At 37.7% G+C, this 27771-nt stretch overlaps 1 pseudogene; it reads left to right on the forward strand.

Moving 5' to 3' along the window:
• The first annotated feature begins 1822 nt into the window (after positions 1-1822).
• LOC121816654 (olfactory receptor 4A47-like) lies at positions 1823-27771 on the forward strand (annotated as a pseudogene).

The raw sequence follows: 27771 nt of genomic DNA on the forward strand, positions 1-27771 counted from the left end.
GGTGGGTTACCTTTTCCTTCTCCAGTGGATCTTCCCAACCCAGGAGTTAAACCCCTGTCTCCTGCTTAGAGGGAGATTCTTTACCACTGAGCCATCTGAGAAGTCCAAGCACAGAGATAACATCTAACATATAGTTTGGCATAAAAATGATAGGTATTCTTACAATGCTAATATGGCCTTTTATTAAACTATTCTGTACCACATAATGAGATGAAGAACATTTAGGAAGGAATAGGTTAATTGTGGAATATTGAAAATGTATTTATTCAATAAATTTAGTAAATATGATTAAACTTTATTTAATAAATATTAAATAGATATCAGTTTGTATATGTCAATTAGATAGTTGCATACACATCAGTTCAGTTCAGTTCAATTCAGTCGTTCAGTCGTGTAAGACTCTTTACGACCCCATGAATTGCAGCACACCAGGCCTCCCTGTCGATCATCAACTAATGGAGTTCACTCAAGCTCATGTTCGTTGAGTCAGTGATGCCATCCAGCCATCTCATTCTCTATCGTCCCCTTCTCCCCCGGCCCCATCCCTCCCAGCATCAGGGTCTTTTCCAATGAGTCAACTCGTTGCATGAGGTGGCCAAAGTATTGGAGATTCAGCTTTAGTGTCAGTCCTTCCAATGAACACTCAGGACTGATCTCCTTTAAAATGGACTGGTTGGACCTCCTTGCAGTCCAAGGGACTCTCAAGAGTCTTCTACAACACCATACTTCAAAAGCATCAATTCTTCAGCATTCAGCTTTCTTCACAGTCCAACTTTCGCATCCATACATGACCACTGGAAAAACCATAGCCTTGACTAGACCGACCTTTGATGGCAAAGTAATGTCTCTGTTTTTGAATATGCTATCTAGGTTGGTCATACTTTCCTTCCAAGGAGTAAGAGTCTTTTAATTTCATGGCTGCAATCACCATCTGCAGTGATTTTGGAGCCCCCCAAAAATAAAGTCTGACACTCTTTCCACTGTTTCCCCATCTATTTCCCATGAAGTGATGAGACTGGATGCTATGATCTTCGTTTTCTGAAAGCTGATCTTTAAGCCAACTTTTTCCACTCTCCTCTTTCACTTTCATCAAGAGGCTCTTTAGTTCCTCTTCACTTTCTGCCATAAGGGTGGTGTCATTTGCCTATCTGAGGTTATTGCTATTTTCCTGGCAATCTTTATTCCAGCTTGTGCTTCTTCCAGTCCAGCGTTTCTCATGATATACTCTGCATGTAAGTTAAATAAGCAGGGTGACAATATATAGCCTTGAAGTACTCCTTTTCCTATTTGGAACCAGTCTGTTGTTCCATGTCCAGTTCTACACATATTTATTCCTAAATTTGTCCTTCCGACTTTGAATGTGTAAGTTACCTTCAGTGATTCTTTACTTAAATATTTCACTTTTATGATTTTATACCTGGTTCATCTTTTCATGGAATTCCCTATTTATCTACTCTTATTATCTCACTTTTCCTATAAAACTCAGCTGAAGTATTGTTTTCTTTGAGAAACCTTCCCAGATCCTGAGTTGATTTAGATATTCTGGAAATGTGAACCATTATCCATATGAATATATTTATAGTAGCACTTATAAAATTGGTTGGTATGGTCTGATCCCTCATTATACATCTAATCACTGAGAATAGTGAAACATTCTTATCTGATTTTGTAATCCTAATGTAAGGTTTAACACATTGAATGAATAAAATACGTTAAGCCTATTATCATGTAAAGGTGTTTTTAACTTTTTGCTTTGATTTACAGGTAAACTGTTCCTCATATCTGAAGTCAGCACCTATAAGCAATAGATGGAACCAAGGAAATGGAACCAAGAAGCAATGTGACTCACTTAATCTTCCTGAGCCTCACACAGAATCCAAAGGAGCAGAAAGTCTGTTTTGTTATATTCTTGTTCTTGTACATTTTGACTGTGTTGGACAACATGCTTACTGTGGAGACGGAAACGTTTAGTAAGTCCCTGAATTCACCGATGTATATTTTTCTTGCCAGCTTATCATTTATGGATGTCATTTATTCCTCATCTATTTCTCTCGAACTGATTTCAAGCTTGTTCACGGTGGAACGTACCATATTTTTCCAATCCTGTATGACTCAGCTCTTTTCAGAGCATTTTTTTTTTTTGGTGGATCAGAGGTCTTCCTTTTGCTGGTGATGACCTATGACCACTATGTGGCTATCTGTAAGCCCTTACATTATTTGGTGATCATGAGGCAGAGGGTGTGTGTTGTGCTGCTGGTGGTGTCCTGGGTTGGAGGTTTTCTGCACTCAATTATTCAACTTAGCACTATTTATGGGCTCCCTTTCTGTGGCCCCAATATCATCGATCACTTTATGTGTGACATGTACCACTTATTGAAACTCGTCTGTACTGACACCTATGTCATTGGCATCTTAGTTGTGGCCAGTGGAGGACTGATCTGCTCTATCAAATTTCTGCTCTTACTCGTCTCCTATGGAGTCATCCTGCACTCTCTGAAGAACCTGAGTCAGGAAGGGAGGCGGAAAGCCCTCCAGACCTGTGGTTGCCACATCACTGTGGTTGTCTGCTTCTCTGTTCCCTGCATTTTTCATGTATGGGAGACCTGCTAAGACCTTCCCTATTGACAAATCATTAAGTGTATTTTATACAGTCATAACCCCCATGCTGAATCCATGATTAATCTACACTCTGAGAAAGTCACAGGTGACAAATGCCATGAATAAGCTTTGGAGAAGGAACATGGTATTTTATGGTAAAAAAAAAAAAAATGCATCATCCACCATGAAGGGGGTCATTTGACATCAGAGAACACTTCCGTGGAATTCAGTAGCTTTCTCCTTCTGATGCTGAAATCTTTTTCTTTATTTATAATTATAATATAAAAAATCATAATACAACTATGCAACTGTGCTGTTAATAACATGGATAGTTCTTTTCCATGGTAGAATGTAAGGTCTGTAATATTTTGCTTATCACTACCTAGAAAGATGTAAGGCTTATATTGAAGGAGTCAATATCATGTAACAGATTAGTGAAGAAAATTTTATATAGTTACACTGATTTTTAATCAATTTATGCATTTTTTCTTTTTTTAATTTTTCCAGACAGTAGTCATTTTTAGTTAGATTTGTGTCTGTTAACTTATTCTGTTTATTATGTTATTTAAAATATTTAATGCTATATATTGTGTTCTTTATAAAATTTCAGTTTCATTATACACAAAACTTTTCATTTAACCCTAAATTTTTTAAGCAATTGAAGTGAAATAGATAATAATAATACTAAAAATGCAAATCATACAAAATGGGAAAAAATGTAGAATACATTTCCTATTTATCTCTCAGTATATTTTCTAGTCCATTTCTGCAAGAGCACTCTATTTCTTGATATCCATCTGGTAATAATCTATGTTAAAACAATTGTATTTAAATATATGTTTTTGTTTTTGTTTTTCTGTTTAGGTAACACACAGTTATCTGTTGCTTTTTTAGTAGCATCTATTAAGTAGTTTCCTAGCAGTTCATTTAGATCCAATCCTTAAGTTTTCTCATACTACATCATACTCCTTTATAGAGACATGCTGAAGTTAATGCTTCCATTCTTTTTCATGTTGTTCCTAAACTTTTTATATGAAAAGTAATTTTGCAATAAATGTATATTTATGAATATGTGCAATTATGAGCTCCTAGAAGTGAAATTGTTGATTTATGTGTTGTGTTTGAATCAATGCTCAGGTAATACATGCATTTAAAATATCGAAGGGGAGAAGGAGGTAAAGATGGCGGAGGAATAGGACGGGAAGACCACTTTCTCCCTCACAAATTCCTCAAAAGAACATTTCAACACCGAGCAAACTCCACAAAACAACTTCTGTAGGCTGGCAGAGGACATCAGGCAACCAGAAAATCAGACCATTGTCTTCAAAAACAGGTAGGGAAAAAATATAAAAGTTGAAAAAGGAGACAAAGGAGGTGGGGAGGGAGCTCCGTCCCGGGAAGGGAAGCCCGTCCCGGGAAGGGAATTTTAAGAAGAGAGGTTTCCAAACACCAGGAAACACTCTGCCTGCCGAGTCTGTGGTGAGCCTTGGAAACACAGAGGGCAACATAACAGGAAGGAAAAATAAATAAATAATTAAAACCAAGAGATTACAAGCCCACCAGTAACTCCCCCAGTGGAAAAGCAGCACAGACGCCTGCATCCGCCATTGGGAAGTGAGGGCAGGGCAGGGATGCGCGGGAGGCGCGAGCTGCAGTGCTTTATAAGAATCGGGCAGGAACGCCCCACGTGCAACCAGAATGATCTAACTTGGGCTAGCAAACCAGAATGTGGGATAGCTACCACGTGAAAAGCTCGAACATAAGACACCGCCAGGACCGAGCACAGAACAAAGGACGGAACGGAAAAAGCAGGCTGCAGACCATCCCCCACTGGGGGCAGGCAGCCAGAGCCATAAGGACTGGAAATTGCAGACCTAGAGAGACTTTACTTACCTAACTGCAAGCAGGCTTCTTTGCTAAGACTTCTGGGGGTGCTGGACAGTCACAATCTGCCTCACAAGGGGCGCCAGCGGTCCACCCAGAAAGCTGAGCAGCAGCGACTGAAAAAGTGACAAGCCGCAGCGATCGCGCTCACCAAACTCCTGAGCTACTCGGACCTGGGACGGGCACAAAGCGCAGTCCCAGCTGAATCTGTGCCTCTGAGGGCTGCCTGAGCGCCGAACCTGAGGGGCTTGGACCAGGGAAGTGCACGCAGCCTAGGGCCAGCCCCAGACGGTTCCCGGCTGGGCATCGTAGAGCCGGAGCGGTTAGTGCGCCGCGAGAAGGGACAGGTAAAGCGGGGCTGAGTCACAGTGTGCACACGACCGTGCTATTTGTTTGCAGCATCCCCACCTCCCCACAGCGCGACTGAACTAGTGAGCCTAAAAAACCAGCAAACAGAAGAAGTTAAACAGAGGGAACCACCTTGGAAGTGATCCCACACGGCCCACAACATCAGAGAAGGGCCAGGTATATTTTTACTATTTTTAAAATCATTCCTTTTTTTTGTTTGTTTGTTTGTTTTTTCTTTTTTTTCTAATTTTTTTTAATTGTTAAGTCTTATATTTCTCCTCTAACTTTTATTTCTATAACCTACTATTAATATTTTTAAAAAAAGACTTTTTTTTTTAAAGGCAAACACCATATATAGTCTTTGGATGGTTGCTGGTGGTTTTTTGTTTGTGTGTTTGTTTGTTTTGTTGTTTTCTTTGTTTTTTAATAATTCTTGTTGTTTTTTCTTTCTTCTGTTTTTCTTCTGCTTTTCTTTAATATTGTGTCTTTGAAAATCCAACCTCTACTCTAGATTTTTAATCTTTGCTCTTAGGTTTTTGTTGTCAATTTTGTACATTTAAAAACCCAAACTTCACTACCCAAGTTTACCTGAGAGCGAGATTTCTGGCTTGACCACTCTCTCCTCCTTTCGACTCTCCTTTTTCTCCACCAGGTGGCCTCTGTCTCTTTACTCCCCCATCTCTTCTCTATCCAACTCTGTGAGTTGCTGTGTGTTCCAGACGGTGGAGAACACCCAAGGAGCTGGTTACTGGCAGGATTTGTCTCTCTCCTTCTCATTCCTCTCTCTTATCCTCCTGGCCACCTCTGTCTACTTCCTCCCTCTCCTCTTCCCTGTATAACTCCATAAATACCTCTGAGTGGTCCAGACTATGGAGCACACATAAGGAAGTGACTACTGGCTAGCTTGCTCTCTCCTCTTTTGATCTCACCACATCTCATTCCAGTTACCTCTAACTACCCCCTCCATCTTCTCTTCTCCTTGTAACTCAGTGAACCTCTCTGAGTGTCCCTCAATGTGGAGAAATTTTTCATCTTTAACCTAGATGTTTTATCATCAGTGCCGTATAGAAGGAGAAGTCTAGAGGCTACTGTAAAAGTAAAACTGAAAACCAGAAGCAGGAGGCTTAAATCCAAAGCCTGAAAACATTAGAGAACTCTTGAATTCAGGGAACATTAAGCAATAGGAGCCCATCTAATGCCTTCATACCTACACCGAAACCAAGCTCCACCCAAGGGCCAACAAGTTCCAAAACTAGACATACCACGCAAATTCTCCAGCAACACAGGAACACTCCCCTGAGCTTCAATATACAGGCAGCTCAAAATTATTCCAAAACCTTTGATGCCTCATAACCCATTACTGGTCACTCCACTGCACTCCAGAGAGAAGAAACCCAGCTCCACCCACCAGAACTCCAACACAAGCCTCCCTAACCAGGAAACCTAGACAAGCCACTGATACAACCCCACCCGCAGTGAGGAAGCTCCGTAATAAAGAGAACTCCACAAATTACCAGAATATAAAAAGGCCACCCCAAACGCAGCAATATAACCAAAATGAAGAGACAGAGGAATACTCAGCAGGTAAAGGAACAGGAGAGTTGCCCACCAAACCAAACAAAAGAGGAAGAAGTAGGGAATCTACCGGAGAAGGAATTCCAAATATTGATAGTGAGAATGATCCAAAATCTTGAAATCAAAATGGAATCACAGATAAATAGCTTAGAGACAAGGATTGAGAACATGCAAGAAAGGTTTAACAAGGACCTAGAAGAAATAAAAAAGAGTCAAAATATAATGAATAACACAATAAATGAGATCAGAAACACTGTGGAGGCAACAAATAGTAGAATAACGGAGGCAGAGGATAGGATTAGTGAAATAGAAGATAGAATGGTAGGAATAAATGAATCAGAGAGGAAACAAGAAAAACGAATTAAAAGAAACGAGGACAGTCTCAGAGACCTCCAGGACATTATGAAACGCCCCAACATTCGAATTATAGGAGTCCCAGAAGAAGAAGACAGCAAGGATCTCATTCAAATACGAAGGAGAAATCAAAAGCTTTACAGACAAGCAAAAGCTGAGAGAATTCAGCACCACGAAACCAGCTCTCCAACAAATTCTAAAGGATATTCTCTAGACAGGAAACAGGAAAAGAGTGTATAAACCCGAACCCAAAACAACAAAGTAAATGGTAACGGGATCATACTTATCAATAATTACTTAAACGTAAATGGGTTGAATGCCCCAACCAAAAGGCAAAGGTGGCCGAATGGATACATAAACAAGACCCCTCTAAATGCTGCTTACAAGAGACCCACCTCAAAACAAGGGACACATACAGACTGAAAGTGAAGGGCTGGAAAAAGATATACCAAATAGAGACCAAAAGAAAGCAGGAGTGGCAATACTCATATCCAATAAAATAGACTTTAAAACAAAGGCTGTGAAAAGAGACAAAGAAGGCCACTACATAATGATCAAAGGAACAATCCAAGAAGAAGATATAACAATTATAAATATATATGCACCCAATATAGGAGCACTGCAATATGTAAGACAAATGCTAACAAGTATGAAAGGGGAAGTCAACAATAACACAATAATAGTGGGAGACTTTAATACCCCACTCACACCTATGGACAGATCAACTAAACAGAAAATTAACAAACATGTTCATCGCAGCACTGTTTATAATAGCCAGGACATGGAAACAACCTAGATGTCCATCAGCAGATGAATGGATAAGAAAGCTGTGGTACATATACACAATGGAGTATTACTCAGCCTTTAAAAAGAATTCATTTGAATCTGTTCTGATGAGATGGATGAAACTGGAGCCGATTATACAGAGTGAAGTAAGCCAGAAAGAAAAACACCAATACAGTATACTAACACATATATATGGAATTTAGGAAGATGGCAATGACGACCCTGTATGCAAGACAGGGAAAGAGACACAGATGTATATAACGGACTTTTGGACTCAGAGGGAGAGGGAGAGGGAGAGGGTGGGGTGATTTGGGAGAATGACATTCTAACATGTGTACTATCATGTAAGAATTGAATCGCCAGTCTATGTCTGATGCAGGATGCAGCATGCTTGGGGGTGGTGTATGGGGATGACCCAGAGAGATGTTATGGGGAGGGAGGTAGGAGGGGGGTTCATGTTTGGGAACGCATGTAAGAATTAAAGATTTTAAAATTTTAAAAATAAAAAACTAAATAAATAAAAAACAAAAAAGAAAAAGAAAATTAACAAACAAACGCAAACTTTAAATGATACATTAGATCAATTAGACCTAATTGATATCTATAGGACATTTCACCCCAAAACAATGAATTTCACCTTTTTTTCAAGTTCTCATGGAACCTTCTCCAGGATAGATCACATCCTGGGCCATAAATCTAAACTTGATAAATTCAAGAAAATCGAAATCATTCCAAGCATCTTTTCTGACCACAATGCATTAAGATTAGATCTCAATTACAGGAGAAAAACTATTAAAAATTCCAACATATGGAGGTTGAACAACACACTTCTGAATAACCAACAAATCACAGAAGAAATCAAAAAGAAATCAAAATATGCATAGAAACTAATGAAAATGAAAACACAACAACCCAAAACCTGTGGGACACTATAAAAGCAGTGCTAAGAGGAAAGTTCATAGCAATACAGGCATACCTCAAGAAACAAGAAAAAGTCAAATAAATAACCTAACTCTACAACTAAAGCAACTAGAAAAGGAAGAACTGGAGAACCCCAGAGTTAGTAGAAGGAAAGAAATCTTAAAAATTAGGGCAGAAATAAATGCAAAAGAAACAAAAGAGACCATAGCAAAAAATCAACAAAGGCAAAAGCTGGTTCTTTGAAAGGATAAATAAAATTGACAAACCATTAGCCAGACTCATCAAGAAGCAAAGAGAGAAAAATCAAATCAATAAAATTAGAAATGAAAATGGAGAGATCACAACAGACAACACAGAAATACAAAGGATCATAAGAGACTACTATCAGCAGTTGTATGCCAATAAAATGGACAACGTGGAAGAAATGGACAAATGCTTAGAAAAGTACAATTTTCCAAAACTGAACCAGGAAGAAATAGAAAATCTTAACAGACCCATCACAAGCACGGAAATTGAAACTGTAATCAGAAATCTTCCAGCAAACTAAAGCCCAGGTCCAGACGGCTTGAGAGCTGAATTCTACCAAAAATTTCGAGAAGAGCTAACACCTATCCTCCTCAAACTCTTCCAGAAAATTGCAGAGGAAGGTCAACTTCCAAACTCATTCTATGAGGCCACCATCACCCTAATACCAAAACCTGACAAAGATGCCACAAAAAGAGAAAACTACAGGCCAATATCACTGATGAACATAGATGCAAAAATCCTCCACAAAATTCTAGCAATCAGAATCCAACAACACATTAAAAAGATCATACACCATGACCAAGTGGGCTTTATCCCAGGGATGCAAGGATTCTTCAATATCCGCAAATCAATCTATGTAATTCACCACATTAACAAATTGAAAAACAAAAACCATATGATCATCTCAATAGATGCAGAGAAGGCCTTTGACAAAATTCAGCATCCATTTATGATAAAAACTCTCCAGAAAGCAGGAATAGAAGGAACACACCTCAACATAATAAAAGCTATATATGACAAACCCACAGCAAACATTATCCTCAATGGTGAAAAATTGAAAGCATTTCCCCTAAAGTCAGGAACAAGACAAGGATGTCCACTTTCACCGCTACTATTCAACATAGTTCTGGAAGTTTTGGCCACAGCAATCAGAGCAGAAAAAGAAATAAAAGGAATCCAAATTGCAAAAGAAGAAGTAAAACTTTCACTGTTTGCAGATGACATGATCCTCTACATGGAAAACCCTAAAGACTCCACCAGAAAATTACTAGAGCTCATCAATGAATATAGTAAAGTTGCAGGATATAAAATCAACACACAGAAATCCCTTGCATTCCTATACACGAATAATGAGAAAGTAGAAAAAGAAATTAAGGAAACAATTCCATTCACCATTGCAACGAAAAGAATAAAATACTCAGGAATATATCTACCTAAAGAAACTAAAGACCTATATATAGAAAACTATAAAACACTGATGAAAGAAATCAAAGAGGACACTAATAGATGGAGAAATATACCATGTTCATGGATCGGAAGAATCAATATAGTGAAAATGAGTATACTACCCAAAGTAATTTACAAATTCAATGCAATCCCTATCAAGCTACCAGCCGTATTTTTCACAGATCTAGGACAAATAATTTCAAGATTTGTATGGAAATACAAAAACCTCGAATTGCCAAAGCAATCTTGAGAAATAAGAATGGAACTGGAGGAATCAACTTGCCTGACTTTGGGCTCTACTACAAAGCCACAGTCATCAAAACAGTATGGTACTGGCACAAAGACAGACATATAGATCAGTGGAACAAAATAGAAAGCCCAGAGATAAATCCACACACATATGGACACCTTATCTTTGACAAAGGAGGCAAGAATATACAATGGAGTAAAGACAATCTCTTTAACAAGTGGTGCTGGGAAAATGGTCAACCACTTGTAAAAGAATGAAACTAGATCACTTTCTAACACCCTACACAAAAATAAACTCAACATGGATTAAAGATCTAAATGTAAGACCAGAAACTATAAAACTCTTAGAGGAGAACATAGGCAAAACTCTCTCTGACATAAATCACAGCAGGATCCTCTATGATCCACCTCCCAGAATTCTGGAAATAAAATCAAAAATAAACAAATGGGATCTAATTAAAATTAAAAGCTTCTGCACAACAAAGGAAAATATAAGCAAGGTGAAAAGACAGCCTTCTGAATGGGAGAAAATAATAGCAAATGAAGCAATTGACAAACAACTAATCTCAAAAATATACAAGCATCTTATGCAGCTCAATTCCAGAAAAATAAATGACCCAATCAAAAAATGGGCCAAAGAACTAAATACACATTTCTCCAAAGAAGACATACGGATGGCTAACAAACACATGAAAAGATGCTCAACATCACTCATTATTAGAGAAATACAAATCAAAACCACAATGAGGTACCACTTCACACCAGTCAGAATGGCTGCGACCCAAAAATCTGCAAGCAATAAATGCTGGAGAGGGTGTGGAGAAAAGGGAACCCTCTTACACTGTTGGTGGGAATGCAAACTAGTACACCCACTATGGAGAACAGTGTGGAGATTCCTTAAAATATTGCAAATAGAACTACCTTATGACCCAGCAATCCCACTGCCGGGCATGCACACCGAGGAAACCAGAATTGAAAGAGACAAGTGTACTCTAATGTCCATCGCAGCACTGTTTATAATAGCCAGGACATGGAAACAACCTAGATGTCCATCAGCAGATGAATGGATAAGAAAGCTGTGGTACATATACACAATGGAGTATTACTCAGCCGTTAAAAAGAATTCATTTGAATCAGTTCTGATGAGATGGATGAAACTGGAGCCAATTATACAGAGTGAAATAAGCCAGAAAGAAAACCACCAATACAGTATACTAACACACATATATGGAATTTAGGAAGATGGCAATGACGACCCTGTATGCAAGACAGCAAAAAAGACACAGATGTGTATAACGGACTTTTGGACTCAGAGGGAGAGGGAGAGGGTGGGATGATTTGGGAGAATGGCATTCTAACATGTATACTATCATGTAAGAATTGAATCTCCAGTCTATGTCTGACGCAGGATATAGCATGCTTGGGGCTGGTGTATGGGGATGACCCACAGAGATGCTATGGGGAGGGAGGTGGGAGGGGGGTTCATGTTTGGGAACGCCTGTAAGAATTAAAGATTTTAAAATTAAAAAAATAAAAAACTAAAAAAAATATATATATCGATGGCCATAGCTATTGCCATTTTTGAAGCTGTAAAAACAACTACACTCCTGTCCACAGTATGTGAGAATATTTTTGTCCACATTCTGAAAATCACTCTTGGTAAATACTGATGGCATATGATAATCAGATTAAATTTATTTTAAATTTGGTTTTATAATTTACCACAAATCCTTTTGATATAATTGTGTTTGGACATCTTTTCACGTGTTTGATATAATTGTATATTTTTTCCTAGAATTTTCTGTTAATCTCTTTTATCTATTCATTCAATTGTTGATCCTTTCCATGCTGATTTTTATGAAATAATTGTCTAATAAAGGAACAACACTTTTTAATATCATACACATAATTGATACCTTTCTGGCTAGTCCTCAAACAAGGTGTCCTGGAGCTGGTGTCATTTTGCTGGTTGGTAGAATGGTCAGGCCAGGGTGTCCTTGGTGGTGCTGGCCTTCTGGTGAGTGGGTTAGGTTTGACTGGGCTGGCATCAGGGCCACAGTCTGTTGGGTCAGGCTTTGGCCCAGTGGGTCCTGGGGCTGATGCTTGCGCACTGGCGGGTGAGACCAGGACCTGGGTCTAGGGCCAGCCCACTGGTGGTGGAGCCAAGTCCCAGGGTCCTGGGCTGTGGGGCCAGGGGCCCCAGAACTTGTGTTGTTTGAGTGGTTTCAGGTCCCAGAGGGTTCTGAGCTGGTGTCCTTGTTTCTACACAGGGTTCTTGACCTCTTTGCGGCTGCTGCTGCTGCTAAGTCGCTTCAGTCGTGTCCAACTCTGTGCGACCCCATAGACGGCAGCCCACCAGGCTCTGCCATCCCTGGGATTCTCAAGGCAAGAACACTGGAGTGGGTTTCCATTTCCTTCTCCAATGCATGAAAGTGAAAACTGAAAGTGAAGTCACTGAGTCCTGTCCAATTCTCAGTGACCCCATGGACTGCAGCCCACTAGGCTCCTCCATCCATGGGATTTTCCAGGAAAAAGTCCTGGAGTGGGGTGCCATTGCCTTCTCTGCTTGACCTCTTTAATCAATAGAAATTAATTAGAGACCAGACAAGAAATTCAGGCAAGGCTTTATTGGGGTTCCCACTACAGCAGGGGGTAGGAACAACAAACAATTCCTTAGGTGGTATTGTGTGTAGGGGGCATGCAGAGTACTCTAGTTTTCTCCAGACTCTCAGGTTTTTTCTCCAATCTCTTCAAAAGTGGTGTGTGTTCATGCCAAGTCTCTTCAGTCTAATCCGACTCTTTGCCACCCTGTGGACAGTTGCCCACAAGACTTTTCTGTCCATGGGATTCTCCAGAGAAAAGTACTGGAGGGGGTTGCCATGCCCTCCTCCACGGGATTTTCCCAACCCAGAAATTGAACTCATGTTTCCTGAGTCTCCTGCATTGAAGGCAGATTCTTTACCACTGAGCCACCAGGAAAGCTCCTATTACCTTAGTTCTTAAATTTATTTTAAAATTTGTGGTCAAATATATATAACAATTTTTTTAATTTATTTTTTTTTACTTGCAGATGTTGGTTTATTTTGTTAGGAAATTTTCCAGATATCTTCCCTTATAGTTCTCTAATTTAATCTCATGTTTGTTATACAGTATACTTTGCAAGATCTGAATGCTTTTTGATTTGCTGAGATATGCATATAATCATGATACAGTAAATCCTGATAAAAGTTATATGTGCAATTAAGAAGAATGAATATTTTGCTACTACTGAGTAAAAGGTTCTAAAACTATTCATTAGATAAAATTTGTTTATATTTTTGTTCAAGTCTTCTCAATTCTTATTTATTTTTGTTTATAAGTATAAAATCTTTCACTGTAGTTGAGAATCTGCCCATTTCTCCTTTCAATTCCATTAATTAAAATGAAAATATCTATAATCTTTGGTAATAGGAACATAAACATTTAGGGCTATTATTATATGTTTTTTATAATTAGAAATAACCCACTTTATTGATGGCATTATTCTTTGCTTCAAATTTATTTCATCCTATATTATTATAGTCACTATAGATTTCTTTATATTAGCTTAATACTACATATATTTTCTCATTATTTGACTTTGATCCATTTATGTCTCTATGCTTGAAAGGAGCTTACTGTATACCATGTATATTTGCATCTTGCTTTTTTATGCAATCTGACTTATCTGACATTCAATAGGATATCATGACCATTTATATATTTAATGTGATTTATTAATATTTTAAGGTTTAGTTCTACCACCTTACTTATCATTTTTTATTTATCCTATCTGACTTTTGTATCCTTTTTCCTCTTCACTCCTGTCTTCTGGAATTAGGGGTTATTTTTTTTCAGTCCATTGTATCTTTATTGACTTATTAACTATTCATCTCTTTAAATGATTACTTTATCATTAGCTATTACTGACATATAATTAACTTTTCACAATTGTATTACTTAAGAGGATAGTAGAAAATTATTGTGACATTATTTCCTCTTCCTGCTACTGGACTTTGTCCTATTATTTTCATACATTTGCTTTTCCAAATGGTATAAATATCACAATGCTAAACAGGTGATATTTTACTGGGAGTGGACAGCAAATGTTTTAAACATTGCCAGTCATGTGAGATCTGTTGCACATAATTGGTATTAGTTTTTACTTATGTTTAATTATTGTTAAATATGTAAAAATTACTCTTAGCTCACAAAGCATACATTGGCAATGGCAAATATGTGGGTAAATATAAAGGCTTTTTTTCTTAATTTTGATTTTCTATGAAAAGTTGGACTATTTAAGACAGTAGTTAGCAAAATAAGGTTTATGGACCTTATCCGTTTCCTACAAAATTTTTAATTTAAAACGACATTAATTCACCTTGTTATGCAAACAATCCCACTGTCCATCTGCAGAACATTTCCAGCTTCCCAAACTGAAATTCCACAGCGATTAAATAATATTTCCCATTTCCACTCAGTGAGCCCCAGGCAATCACCATTCTACTTTCTGTCTGAAATTGACTACTTTAAGTGCCTCATGTAAAGTGGAATCAATTATTTTTTTTATTGCTTTTTTTTCACTCAGTGTAATATCCTTTCCCCATTAAATGCTATTGGTACCCTTGTTGAAAATTATCTAAACACATATAAAAGGTTTATTTCTAGGCTCTCTTAATTACATTAATTTGTTGCCTGTCTTTATTCCAAAACTGTTGCTGTGACAACCATTATTTTGTGTAATGTTGTAGAATCAGGAAGTATTAGACCAACCACTTTCTCCTTTTCAAGTTTGTCTTGGCAAAAATTTGGAGTCCTTGAGATTCCATATTAATTTTTCTATTTCTTCCAAAAACTTTTTTTTTCTTTTTGTTTTTGATAACTACTGCAATGAATCTGTAGGTCACTTATGGTCATATTAACATTTTAATACTATTAAATAACCCAGTTCATAAATTTCTTTCCATATACGTGTGTGTTCCATAATATCTCTCAGTAACATTTTGTAGTTTTCAGTTTACAAGTTTTTTATCTCTTTGGTTATGTTTTCTTGTAACGATTTTAATCTTTATGATGTGCTTGTAGGTGGAATTATTTTCTTTATTTCTCTTGGGTTGTTCATGATGGTATAGAAATTCAACTCAATTTCATAAAAATCTCAACAACTTGGAGATAGAAGCAAGATGTAATAAGAATATATTATGGCCATATTATATATATGATTATGTAATATATATAATGTCAATATATTCACATAATAAATTCCATATAATTACAAATCACAGCTAACAACATACTCAAATTTTTTTTATTTTTTTAATTTATTTATTTTAATTGGAGGCTAATTATGTTACAGTATTGTAGTGGTTTTTGCCATACATTTTGAAAGATTGAAAACTTCCCCATTAAAATATGGATGAAGAGGGCACACTCTCACAAGCCTTTTTTAACACAGTATTGCCATAAAAATTCTTGTGAATTCTTTTCTAAGTATAACTCCTGTCAACTCTTAAAGTGAGATGATTTTATTATCTCACTTTTTAAATTTAATTTTACTTTCTGTAATAGTGCTTATTTATTTAAAAACTTTTATTTTATATTGGACTGTATCCAATTAATGAGTGTCACTAGTGGCTCAGTGGTAAAGAATCCACCTGTAATTCAAGAGATTCAAGAGACAAGGGTTCAGTTCCTAGGTTGGGAAGATTCCCTGAGGACATGGCACCCATTCTAGTATTCTTGCCTGGATAATGCCCTGGACAGAGGAGCCTGGTGGGCTATAGTCCATGATTCTCAAACAACTGGATGTGATGGAAGTGACTGAAAATGAAGGCACAGTCATTAACAATGTTGTGATAATTTCAGGTGGACAGCAAAGGGACCCAGTCACAGACACACGTATCCATTCTCCCCAAACTCCCTTCCCATTCAGGCTGCCACATAACACTGAACAGAGCTTCCGTACTGTACAGTGGGAACTTCTTGGTTATCCACTTTAACTGGAGTGGTTTGAACACATAGATCTCAGCCTTCCTAACTATCTCTCCCACATTGTTCTTTGCTGACAACCATAAGTTTGTTCTCTGAGTCTCCGAATCTATTCTGCTTTGTCCATTGGTATCATTTCTGTAACAGTGATTCTGATGGTATTCATTTTCTATTCTTTCAGTCTCATGTTAAACATATCCTTTTAAGAAAAATCATCTCTGGTTACATTATATATAGTAGAATTTCCCTGTTATTTCCTGTCACACTATCTTATATCTTAACTTATAAGTAATGAAAATAATAAAACTACTTTATTAAACTGTCTCTTTCTTTATTGTCTGAATCATAAATAAACAACACCCATGCAGGAGAAAAATTTTGCATGATTTTCCAAACAATTTTAGAAATTGCTGGGCTGTTACTCAAAGTACAATTCCTGGCATAACATAGGTGTCCTAACCTTTTAAAAATTAATAATTGGGTAAATAATTAGCTGTTATCTCTAAAATGTTAACACATTCAGTTGTGTTTTCTGATATAATTTTATATCTCTAACAAAATTTTAAACTGAGAATAAGTTCAGTTCAGTCATTCAGTCATGTCCAACTCATTGCCATCCCATGGACTGTAGAAATCCAGCCTTCCTTGCCCATCACCATATCCTGAAACTGGCTCAAATTCATGTCCATCCAGTCAGTAATGCCATTGAACCATCTCATCCTCTGTTGTCCCCTTTTCCTCCTGCCTTCAATATTTCCCAGCATCAGGGTCATTTCAAATGAGTCAGTTCTTCATAGCAGATGGCTGAAGTATTGGAGCTTCAGTATCAGTCTTTCCAATGAATATTCAGGACTCATTTCCTTTAGGATGAACTGGTTGAATCTCCATGCAGTCCAAGAGACTCTCAAGTCTTTTCCAACACTGCAGTTCAAAAGCATCAATTATTCTGCACTCAGCTTTCTTCATAGTCCAACTCTCACATCTATACATGACCACTGGAAAAACCATAGCTTTAACTAGATGGACCTTTGTCTGCAAAGTTATGTCTTTGCTTTTAAATATGTTGTCTAGGTTTGTCATAGCTTTTCTTCCAAGGAGCAAGTGTCTTTTAATTTCATGGCTGCAATCACCATCTGCAGTGATTTTGAAGCCCCCCAAAATAAGGTCTGACATTGTTTCCACTGTTTCCCGTCTATTTCCCATGAAGTGATAGGACCAGCTGCCATGATCTTCATTTTCTGAATGTTGAGCTTTAAGCCAACTTTTTCACTCTCCTCTTTCACTTTCCTCAAGAGGCTTTTTAGCTCCTCTTCAGTTTCTGCCATAAGGGTGATGTCATCTGCATATCTGACGTTATTGATATTTCTCCCAGCAATCTTAATTCCAGCTTCTGTTTCATCCAGCCCAGCATTTCACATGATGTACTCTGCGTTTAAGTTAGATAAGCAGGATGACGATAACCAGCCTTGACTCACTCATTTTGCAATTTGACCCAGTCCATTGTTACATGTCTAATTCCAACTGTTGCTTCTTGATCTGCATACAGATTTCTCAGGAGACCAATAAGGTGGTCTGGTATTCCCATCTGTTAAGAATTTTCCATAGTTTGTTGTGATCCACACAGTCAAAAGCTTTGGCGTGATCCATAAAGCAGAAGTAGATGTTTTTTTTCTGGAACTCTCTTGCTTTTTTGATGATTCATCGCATGTTGGCAATTTGATCTCTTTTTCCTCTCCCTTTCTTAAATCTAGTTTGAACATCTGGAAATTATCAGTTCACATACTGTTGAAGCCTGGCCTGGAGAATTTTGAGCATGACTTTGCTAGGTTGTGAGATGAGTGCAATTGAGTGGTAGTTTGAATATTCTTTGTCATTGCCTGTTTTGGGGATTGGAATGGAAATTGATATTTTCCAGTCCTGTGGCGAGTGCTGAGTTGTCCAAATAGCTAGCATATGAGTGCAGCACTTTAACAGAGTCATCTTTTTAGATTTGAAATAGCTCACAGGGAATTCCATCACCTCCTCTAGCTTTGTTCATAGCGATGCTTCCTAAGGCCTACTTGACTTTTCATTCCAGGATGTCTGGCTCTAGGTGAGTGATCACACCATCATGGTTATCTGGGTCATGAAGATAGTTTGTGTATAGTTCTTCTGTGTATTCTTGCCACCTCTTCTTAATATCATTTGACTCTGTTTGGTCCATAATATTTCTGTCCTTTATTGTGTCCCTCTTTGCATGCAATATTCCCTTGGTATCTCTAATTTTCTTGAAGAGATCTCTAGTCTTTCCCATTCTATTATTTTCCTCTATTTCTTCGCATTCATCACTGAGGAAGGCTTTCTTATCTCTCCTTTGGAACTGTGCATTCAAATAGGTATATCTTTTCTTTTCTCCTTTGCCTTTAGCTCCTCTTGTTTTTTCAGTTATTTGTAAGGCCTCCTTAGACTACCATTTTGCCTTTTTTTTTCCATTTCTTTTTCTTGGGGGTGATCTTGATCACTGACTCCTGTGCAATGTCACAACCTCTGTCTATAATTCTTCACGCATTCTGTTTATCTAATCTTTTGAATCTATGTGTCACTTCCACTGTATAATCATAAGGGATTTAATTAAGGTTATACCTGAATGATCCTATGGTTTTACCTACTTTCTTCTATTTAAGAATTTTTTAAAGTAAACTTAAATTTAAATTTAAAATTTAAGGGTTTCAATTTTATTATTTTTTTGCTCTGTATAGTCAACAAAAGCAAGACCGGGAGCTGACTGTGGCTCAGATCATGAACTACTTATTGGCAAGCTGATAATATTGAGTAGTAAATAAAAAAATGGAAAATCTTCCTATGTCAGGTGTGGGAAATATATAACAAATAAGTTCACTGGGACAAAAAGATTGGGTTGACTTTATTCTTGATTGGCAGTAGTCTCATAATGATTCTAAAGCTATTTTTCCATCATTATGTTGCATCATTATGATATTAAAAATGAAATTTGGTCTAATAATATCTTTGCCTATAGATGTTCTTTAAAAACTTTGTTGAAATGCTTTCAATTTTTCACCATTGAGGATAATGTTTGCTGTGGGTTTGTCATAGATAGCTTTTATTATGTTGAGGTATGTTCCTTCTATTCCTGCTTTCTGGAGAGTTTTTATCATAAATGGATGTTGAATTTTGTCAAAGGCCTTCTCTGCATCTATTGAGATAATCATATGGTTTTTATTTTTCAATTTGTTAATGTGGTGAATTACATTGATTGATTTGCGGATATTGAAGAATCCTTGCATCCCTGGGATAAAGCCCACTTGGTCATGGTGTATGATCTTTTTAATGTGTTGTTGGATTCTGATTGCTAGAATTTTGTGGAGGATTTTTGCATCTATGTTCATCAGAGATATTGGCCTGTAGTTTTCTTTTTTTGTGACATCTTTGTCAGGTTTTGGTATTAGGGTGATGGTGGCCTCATAGAATGAGTTTGGAAGTTTACCTTCCTCTGCAATTTTCTGGAAGAGTTTGAGTAGGATAGGTGTTAGCTCTTCTCAAAATTTTTGGTAGAATTCAGCTGTGAAGCCATCTGGACCTGGGCTTTTGTTTGCTGGAAGATTTCTGATTACAGTATCAATTTCCGTGCTTGTGATGGGTCTGTTAAGATTTTCTATTTCTTCCTGGTTCAGTTTTGGAAAATTGTACTTTTCTAAGCATTTGTCCATTTCTTCCACGTTGTCCATTTTATTGGCATACAACTGCTGATAGTAGTCTCTTATGATCCTTTGTATTTCTGTGTTGTCTGTTGTGATCTCTCCATTTTCATTTCTAATTTTATTGATTTGATTTTTCTCTCTTTGCTTCTTGATGAGTCTGGCTAATGGTTTGTCAATTTTATTTATCCTTTCAAAGAACCAGCTTTTGGCTTTGTTGATTTTTGCTATGGTCTCTTTTGTTTCTTTTGCATTTATTTCTGCCCTAATTTTTAAGATTTCTTTCCTTCTACTGACTCTGGGGTTCTCCAACTCTTCCTTTTCTAGTTGCTTTAGTTGTAGAGTTAGGTTATTTATTTGACTTTTTCTTGTTTCTTGAGGTATGCCTGTATTGCTATGAACTTTCCTCTTAGCACTGCTTTTATAGTGTCCCACAGGTTTTGGGTTGTTGTGTTTTCATTTTCATTAGTTTCTATGCATATTTTGATTTCTTTTTGATTTCTTCTGTGATTTGTTGGTTATTCAGAAGTGTGTTGTTCAACCTCCATATGTTGGAATTTTTAATAGTTTTTCTCCTGTAATTGAGATCTAATCTTAATGCATTATGGTCAGAAAAGATGCTTGGAATGATTTCGATTTTTTGAATTTATCAAGTTTAGATTTATGGCCCAGGATGTGATCTATCCTGGAGAAGGTTCCATGAGCACTTGAAAAAAGGTGAAATTTGTTGTTTTGGGGTGAAATGTCCTATAGATATCAATTAGGTCTAACTGATCTAATGTATCATTTAAAGTTTGCGTTTCTTTGTTAATTTTCTGTTTAGTTGATCTGTCCATAGGTGTGAGTGGGGTATTAAAGTCTCCCACTATTATTGTGTTATTGTTGATTTCCCCTTTCATACTTGTTAGCATTTGTCTTACATATTGCGGTGCTCCTATATTGGGTGCATATATATTTATAATTGTTATATCTTCTTCTTGGATTGTTCCTTTGATCATTATGTAGTGGCCTTCTTTGTCTCTTTTCACAGCCTTTGTTTTAAAGTCTATTTTATCGGATATGAATATTGCCACTCCTGCTTTCTTTTGGTCTCTATTCGCGTGGTATATCTTTTTCCAGCCCTTCACTTTCAGTCTGTATGTGTCCCTTGTTTTGAGGTGGGTCTCTTGTAAGCAGCATATAGAGGGGTCTTGTTTTTGTATCCATTCGGCCAGTCTTTGTCTTTTGGTTGGGGCGTTCAACCCATTTACGTTTAAGGTAATTATTGATAAGTATGATCCCGTTGCCATTTACTTTATTGTTTTGGGTTCGGGTTTATACACCCTTTCGTGTTTCCTGTCTAGAGGATATCCTTTAGAATTTGTTGGAGAGCTGGTTTGGTGGTGCTGAATTCTCTCAGCTTTTGCTTGTCTGTAAAGCTTTTGATTTCTCCTTCGTATTTGAATGAGATCCTTGCTGGGTACAGTAATCTGGGCTGTAGGTTATTGTCTTTCATCACTTTAAGTATGTCTTGCCATTCCCTCCTGGCCTGAAGAGTTTCTATTGACAGATCAGCTGTTATCCTTATGGGAATCCCCTTGTGTGTTATTTGTTGTTTTTCCCTTGCTGCTTTTAATATTTGTTCTTTGTGTTTGATCTTTGTTAATTTGATTAATATGTGTCTTGGGGTGTTTCGCCTTGGGTTTATCCTGTTTGGGACTCTCTGTGTTTCTTGGACATGGGTGATTATTTCCTTCCCCATTACAGCCACTATGGAAAACAGTGTGGAGATTCCTTAAAAAATTGCAAATAGAACTACCTTATGACCCAGCAATCCCACTGCTGGGCATACACACCGAGGAAACCAGAATTGAAAGAGACACATGTACCCCAATGTTCATCGCAGCACTGTTTATAATAGCCAGGACATGGAAACAACCTAGATGTCCATCAGCAGATGAATGGATAAGAAAGCTGTGGTACATATACACAATGGAGTATTACTCAGCCGTTAAAAAGAATTCATTTGAATCAGTTCTGATGAGATGGATGAAACTGGAGCCGATTATACTGAGTGAAGTAAGCCAGAAAGAAAACCACCAATACAGTATACTAACACATATATATGGAATTTAGGAAGATGGCAATGACGACCCTGTATGCAAGACAGGGAAAGAGACACAGATGTGTATAACGGACTTTTGGACTCAGAGGGAGAGGGAGAGGGTGGGATGATTTGGGAGAATGACATTCTAACATGTATACTATCATGTGAATTGAATCACCAGTCTATGTCTGACGCAGGATGCAGCATGCTTGGGGCTGGTGCATGGGGATGACCCAGAAAGATGTTATGGGGAGGGAGGTGGGAGGGGGGTTCATGTTTGGGAATGCATGTAAGAATTAAAGATTTTAAAATTTAAAAAATAAAAAACTTAAAAAAAAATAAATTTAAAAAAAAAAAAAACACTTTGTTGAAAATTCCAGTGTATTAATTAAAGCAAGAATCAGTCTTGGACCGATTACAATCCAAGACTCCATGATAAATTCACCTGAAAATGATGGAATATTCCCTAATCTCACCCTTAACAAGGAAAAGATGTTATTTACTCAGTGACTGTAATACATTTTTCAGGAGGTCATTTCTTACATTTAAAACATGACAAAAAAAATCACAGCAAAATCTTTTGAAATCTGAAATCAATTAGTCTGTCCATGTTAACATGAGTGTGAGAAGAGCTAAACATTCAAATGCTATTTTTCATTTTGATGTTAGTAGGAAATAAGTTGTGAAAAACTTCCTTAGAAAGTGGCTAGTTGAGGTCTACCTATGTTTCTATGAATATGGTGGAGTTGCTGGTAATTTTGATACATTTCCTGATGTGATAAATTACACAGGATAAATTTTTTTCTGTGTGACATGGAACTCCTTTCAAATAATCTATATTTTTTTATAAAAATTAACTTCTGAATAACCAGAAGATTCGGTGGAGAAAAAGGACAGACTGCCAAATGAAATAAACTCAAGTAATAAGGCAGCATTTGGCCTCTGTCATCAAACTGGATGAAAAATAATTTCAAGTGTTTATGAGTAACTTCAAATCATCCTTAGATTCTGAACAAACCTCCGCAAGGTAAGACTAAAAGAAAATAATGAGAACCAGGCTCACAGTTGTATGACTTTCTTTATGTAAGAAATTACATTACTTTGAAGTCAAACAAGCATAAATTCAGTTCTAGATATATCATTTAGAAATGTATGATTTTGGAGAAATGAATGATATGTTCTGAGTGTTAGATCCTCAATTATAAAATGGCAATTGTATTTCTTGTTATTGTTAATATTAAGTATGATATATTAAACAATAAGTCAGAGAAGTTAATGGCACCCCACTCCAGTATTCTTTTTTTTTTTTAACATTTCAAGTAATCTTTTATTTTACTTTATTTTTCTTTACAATACTGTATTGGTTTTGCCATACATCAACATGAATTCTTGTCTGAAAAATCCCATGGATGGAGGAGCCTGGTAGGCTACAGTCCATGGGGTCGCTAAGAGTTGGGCACGATTGAGTGACTTCCCTTTCAGTTTTCACTTCCATGCATTGAAGAAGGAAATGACAACCCAGTCCAGTGTTCTTGCCTGGAGAATCCCAGAGATGGGGGACCCTGATGGGCTGCCGTCTATGGGGTCGCACAGAGTCGGACAGGACTGAAGTGACTTAGCAGCAGCAGACTATAAGTGGAGTGAACGATTGGAATATACTGTAGAAGTTTTGAACAATAGAGTGATGTCATAAGAATACAACTTAAAAAGACAATTTGAGCTGCTTTAGGAGAACCAATTTTTGGAGAATAAACACACAAAAAAATTGGTAGGAGAGTACTGCAGTAGAACAGGGATAAATTAAGAAGGGAATGAAAAATTGGTGATATTTTGAAAGTAGAGTCAACAGGACTTAATAAAGTTTTACGAGGGTATCAAGTGCAGAGGACTGCAATTTTTTTGTCTGGACAATAGCACAGAAAATAATAGTATTTAATGAGATCAATAGGGAATGCCTCTTTAAATAGTGTATCACTTCTGTTCAGTCGCTCAGTCGTGTCCGACTGTTTGCTACCTCATGAATCGTGGCACACCAGGCCACCCTGTCTATTACCAACTCCCGGAGTTCACTCAGATTCACGTTCATCGAGTCAGTGATGACATCCAGCCATCTCATCCTCTGTCGTCCCTTCTCCTCCTGCCCCCCAAAATCCCTCTTTTCCAATGAGTCAACACTTCCCATGAGGTGGCCAAAGTACTGGAGTTTCAGCTTTAGCACAATTCCTTCCAAAGAAATCCCAGGGCTTATCTCCTTCAGAATGGACTGGTTGGATCTCCTTGCAGTACAAGGGAATCTCAAGAGTCTTCTCCAACACCACAGTTCAAAAGCATCAATTCTTTGGTGCTCAACCTTCTTCAGAGTCCAACTCTCAGATCCATACACGACTACTAGAAAAACAATAGCCTTGGCTAGACGGACCTTAGTCGGCAAAGTAATGTCTCTGCTTTTGAACATGCTATCTAGGTTGCTCATAACTTTTCTTTCAAGGATTAAGCATCTTTTAATTTCATGGCTGCAATCACCATCTGCAGTGATTTTGGAGCCCAAGAAGATAAAGTCTGACACTGTTTCCATTCTCTCCCCATCTATTTACCATGGAGTGATAGGACCAGATGCCATGATCTTCGTTTTCTGAATGTTGAGCTTTAAGCCAACTTTTTCACTCTCCTCTTTCACTTTCTTCAAGAGGCTTTTTAGTTCCTCTTCACTTTCTACCATAAGGGTGATGTCATCTGCATATCTGAGATGATTGATATTTCTCCCAGGAATCTTGAATCTAGCTTGTGTTTCTTGCAGCCCAGCGTTTCTCATGGTGTACTCTGCATATAAGTTAAATGAGCAAGGTGACAATATACAGCCTTGAGGTACTCCTTTTCCTAGTTAGAACCAGTCTGTTGTTCCATGTCCAGTTCTAACTGTTGCTTCCTGACTTGCATACAGATTTCTAAAGAGGCAGAGCAGGTGGTCTGGTATTCCCATCTTTCTCAGAATTTTCCACAGTTTATTGTGATCCACACAGTCAAAGGCTTTGGCATAGTCAATAAAGCAGAAATAGATGTTTTTCTGGAATTCTCTTGCTTTTTCCATGATCCAGTGGATATTGGCAATTTGATCTCTGGTTCCTCTGCTTTTTCTAAAACCAGCTTGAACATCAGTATGTTCACGGTTCAGGTATTGCTGAAGCCTGGCTTGGAGAATTTTGAGCATTACTTTACTAGCATGTGAGATGAGTGCAATTGTGTGGTATTTTGAGTATTATTTGGCATTTCCTTTCTCTCGGATTGAAATGAATACTGACCTTTTCCAGTCCTGTGGCCACTGCTGAGTTTTCCATGTTTCCTGGCATATTGAGTGCAGCACTTTCACAGCATCATCTTTCAGGATTTGAAATAGCTCAACCGGAATTCCATCACCTCCACTAGCTTTGTTGATAGTGATGCTTTCTGAGGCCCACTTGACTTCACATTCCAGGATGTCTCACTGTAGATGAGTGATCACACCATCATGATTATCTGGGTCTTGAAGATATATTTTGTACATTTCTTCTATGTATTCTTGCCACCTCTTCTTAATATCTTCTGCTTCTATAAAGTCCATGCCATTTCTGTCCTTTATCGAGCCCATCTTTGCATGAAATATTCCCTTGGTATCTCTAATGTTCTTGAAGAGATCTCTAGTCTTTCCCATTTTGTTCTTTTCCTCTATTTCTTTTCATTGATCACTGAAGGAGACTTTCTTATCTATTATTGCTATTCTCTGAAACTCTGCATTCAGATGCTTATATTTTTCCTGTTCTCCTTTGCTTTTCACCTATATTCTTTTCACAGCTATTTTTAAGGCCTCCTCAGACAGCTATTTTGCTTTTTTGCATTTCTTTTCCATGGGGATGATCTTGATCCCTATCTCCTCTACAATGTCACGAACCTCAGTCCATAGTTCATCTGGCACTCCATCTATCATATCTAGGCCCTTCAATCTATTTCTCACTTCCACTGTATAATCATAAGGGATTTGATTTAGGTCATACCTGAATGGTCTAGCGGTTTTCCCTACTTTCTTCAATTTAAGTCTGAATTTGGTAGTAAGGACTTCATGAACTGAGCCACAGTCAGCTCCTGGTCTTATTTTTTTTGACTGTAATGAGATTCTCCATCTTTGGCTGCAAAGAATATAATCAGTCTGATTTCAGTGTTGACCATCTGGTGATGTCCCTGTGTAGAGTCCTCTTGTTTTGTAGGAAGACGGTGTTTACTATGACCAGTGCATTTTCTTGGCAAAACTCTATTAGTCTTTGCCCTGCTTCGTTCCTCATTCCAAGGCCAAATTTGCCTGTTAATCCAGGTGTTTCTTGACTTCCTACTTTTTCATTCCAGTCCCCTATAATGAAAAGGACATCTTTTCTGGGTGTTAGTTCTAAAAGGTCTTGTAGGTCTTCGTAGAACCGTTCAACTTCAGAATCATCAGTGTTACTGGTTGGGGCATAAACTTGGTTTACCATAATATTGAATGATTTGCCTTGGAGATGAACAGAGATCATTCTGTCGTTTTTGAGATTGCATCCAAGTACTGCATTTTGGACTCTTTTGTTGACCATGATAGGGACTGCTTATGTTTTTCATGAAAAATTTAAAAGCTAGTTTTATAAATACTAGATTACCAATCAACTGGATGTTAAAAACTAGAGATGTTGCATACATAAATTTGAAAATTAAGTGGAAGAAGTGGGCTGAAGACACAAAATTAGACTGCTGTAGCCTTTATCAGTCAGGAAAAGAGAAATAGCCACCTAAAGACCTAAGACGTATCAATGAGGTCTGAGACAATTCAAGACAGGGATCTTCTATTTATAGTTTAGTCTACTCACATTGATTGCATAAATTACCTTAAGAGAGTCATAGGTATTACGTATTTGTGACTTTATAAATGGTGCTCCTTTTCATGGAATTTTCTTCCCATGTTTTTTATTTTCTCATTAAAAAAAAAGGCTGAAGCATTGCTTCCTTTGGGAAGTTTTCTCTGATTCCAGTTTGATATACACCTGTGATGTGATTTTAAGCACTGTGTGAATATTCAGTTAATGGCTGGAATTGCCTGATTCTTCATTATGTGTCATAGCATTGATGATAGTGTTCTATGACTTATTCAAGCTGGTAATGTCATAATTCACTTTTCTTTCTTAGTAGCTGTTTTATTTTGTTGTTTTTAACCTTTTACTCTGGGCATGTCCAACTCAGGAATTGGAAAATGCCTTTTGAGTGATTGTATACAGAAGACCCGAATCAACTTTGATCCTTCCATTTATCTGCCATCCTCTCCTCTTAATTCCTGTGGTATCTGTAAACTTCAATATCCACTGCACCAGCTCAGTGGAAACAACACAAGTTCCAGATCTTATTCTCTGATCAGGCTCTACAAGCTAAAGATGATAAAGGCAAATAGCTTTTCAGGAAGACGGCTACCTTGAATTCAGTCTTGGTGAACCTCTATCGATACCTTAGTTGCATTCTGGTGCTTTCAGTCAATATTTTTTATCCATTTACCAGGACCACGACCGCAGGCGAGACCGGGAGAGGTCCCGCAGCAGGGACCGCGACCGTGACAAGGCCCATGAGCGAGATCACCAGAGGGACCGCAGCCGGAGCCCAGAGCAGCCCTGGGACCCCAAGACCAAGACCCTTCGGGCTGCTGCACCCACTCCCCAGACCGAGGGCCCTGCAGGAGCCGCATTCCCTGCTGAGCAGATGGTCTTGCAAAGAACTGAGGGCTCATGTGCAAAGAGAACCTTATGGACTTGA

The sequence above is a fragment of the Ovis aries genome, chromosome 15 (assembly GCF_016772045.2).
Source record: "Ovis aries strain OAR_USU_Benz2616 breed Rambouillet chromosome 15, ARS-UI_Ramb_v3.0, whole genome shotgun sequence".
Taxonomy (NCBI): Eukaryota; Metazoa; Chordata; class Mammalia; order Artiodactyla; family Bovidae; genus Ovis; species Ovis aries.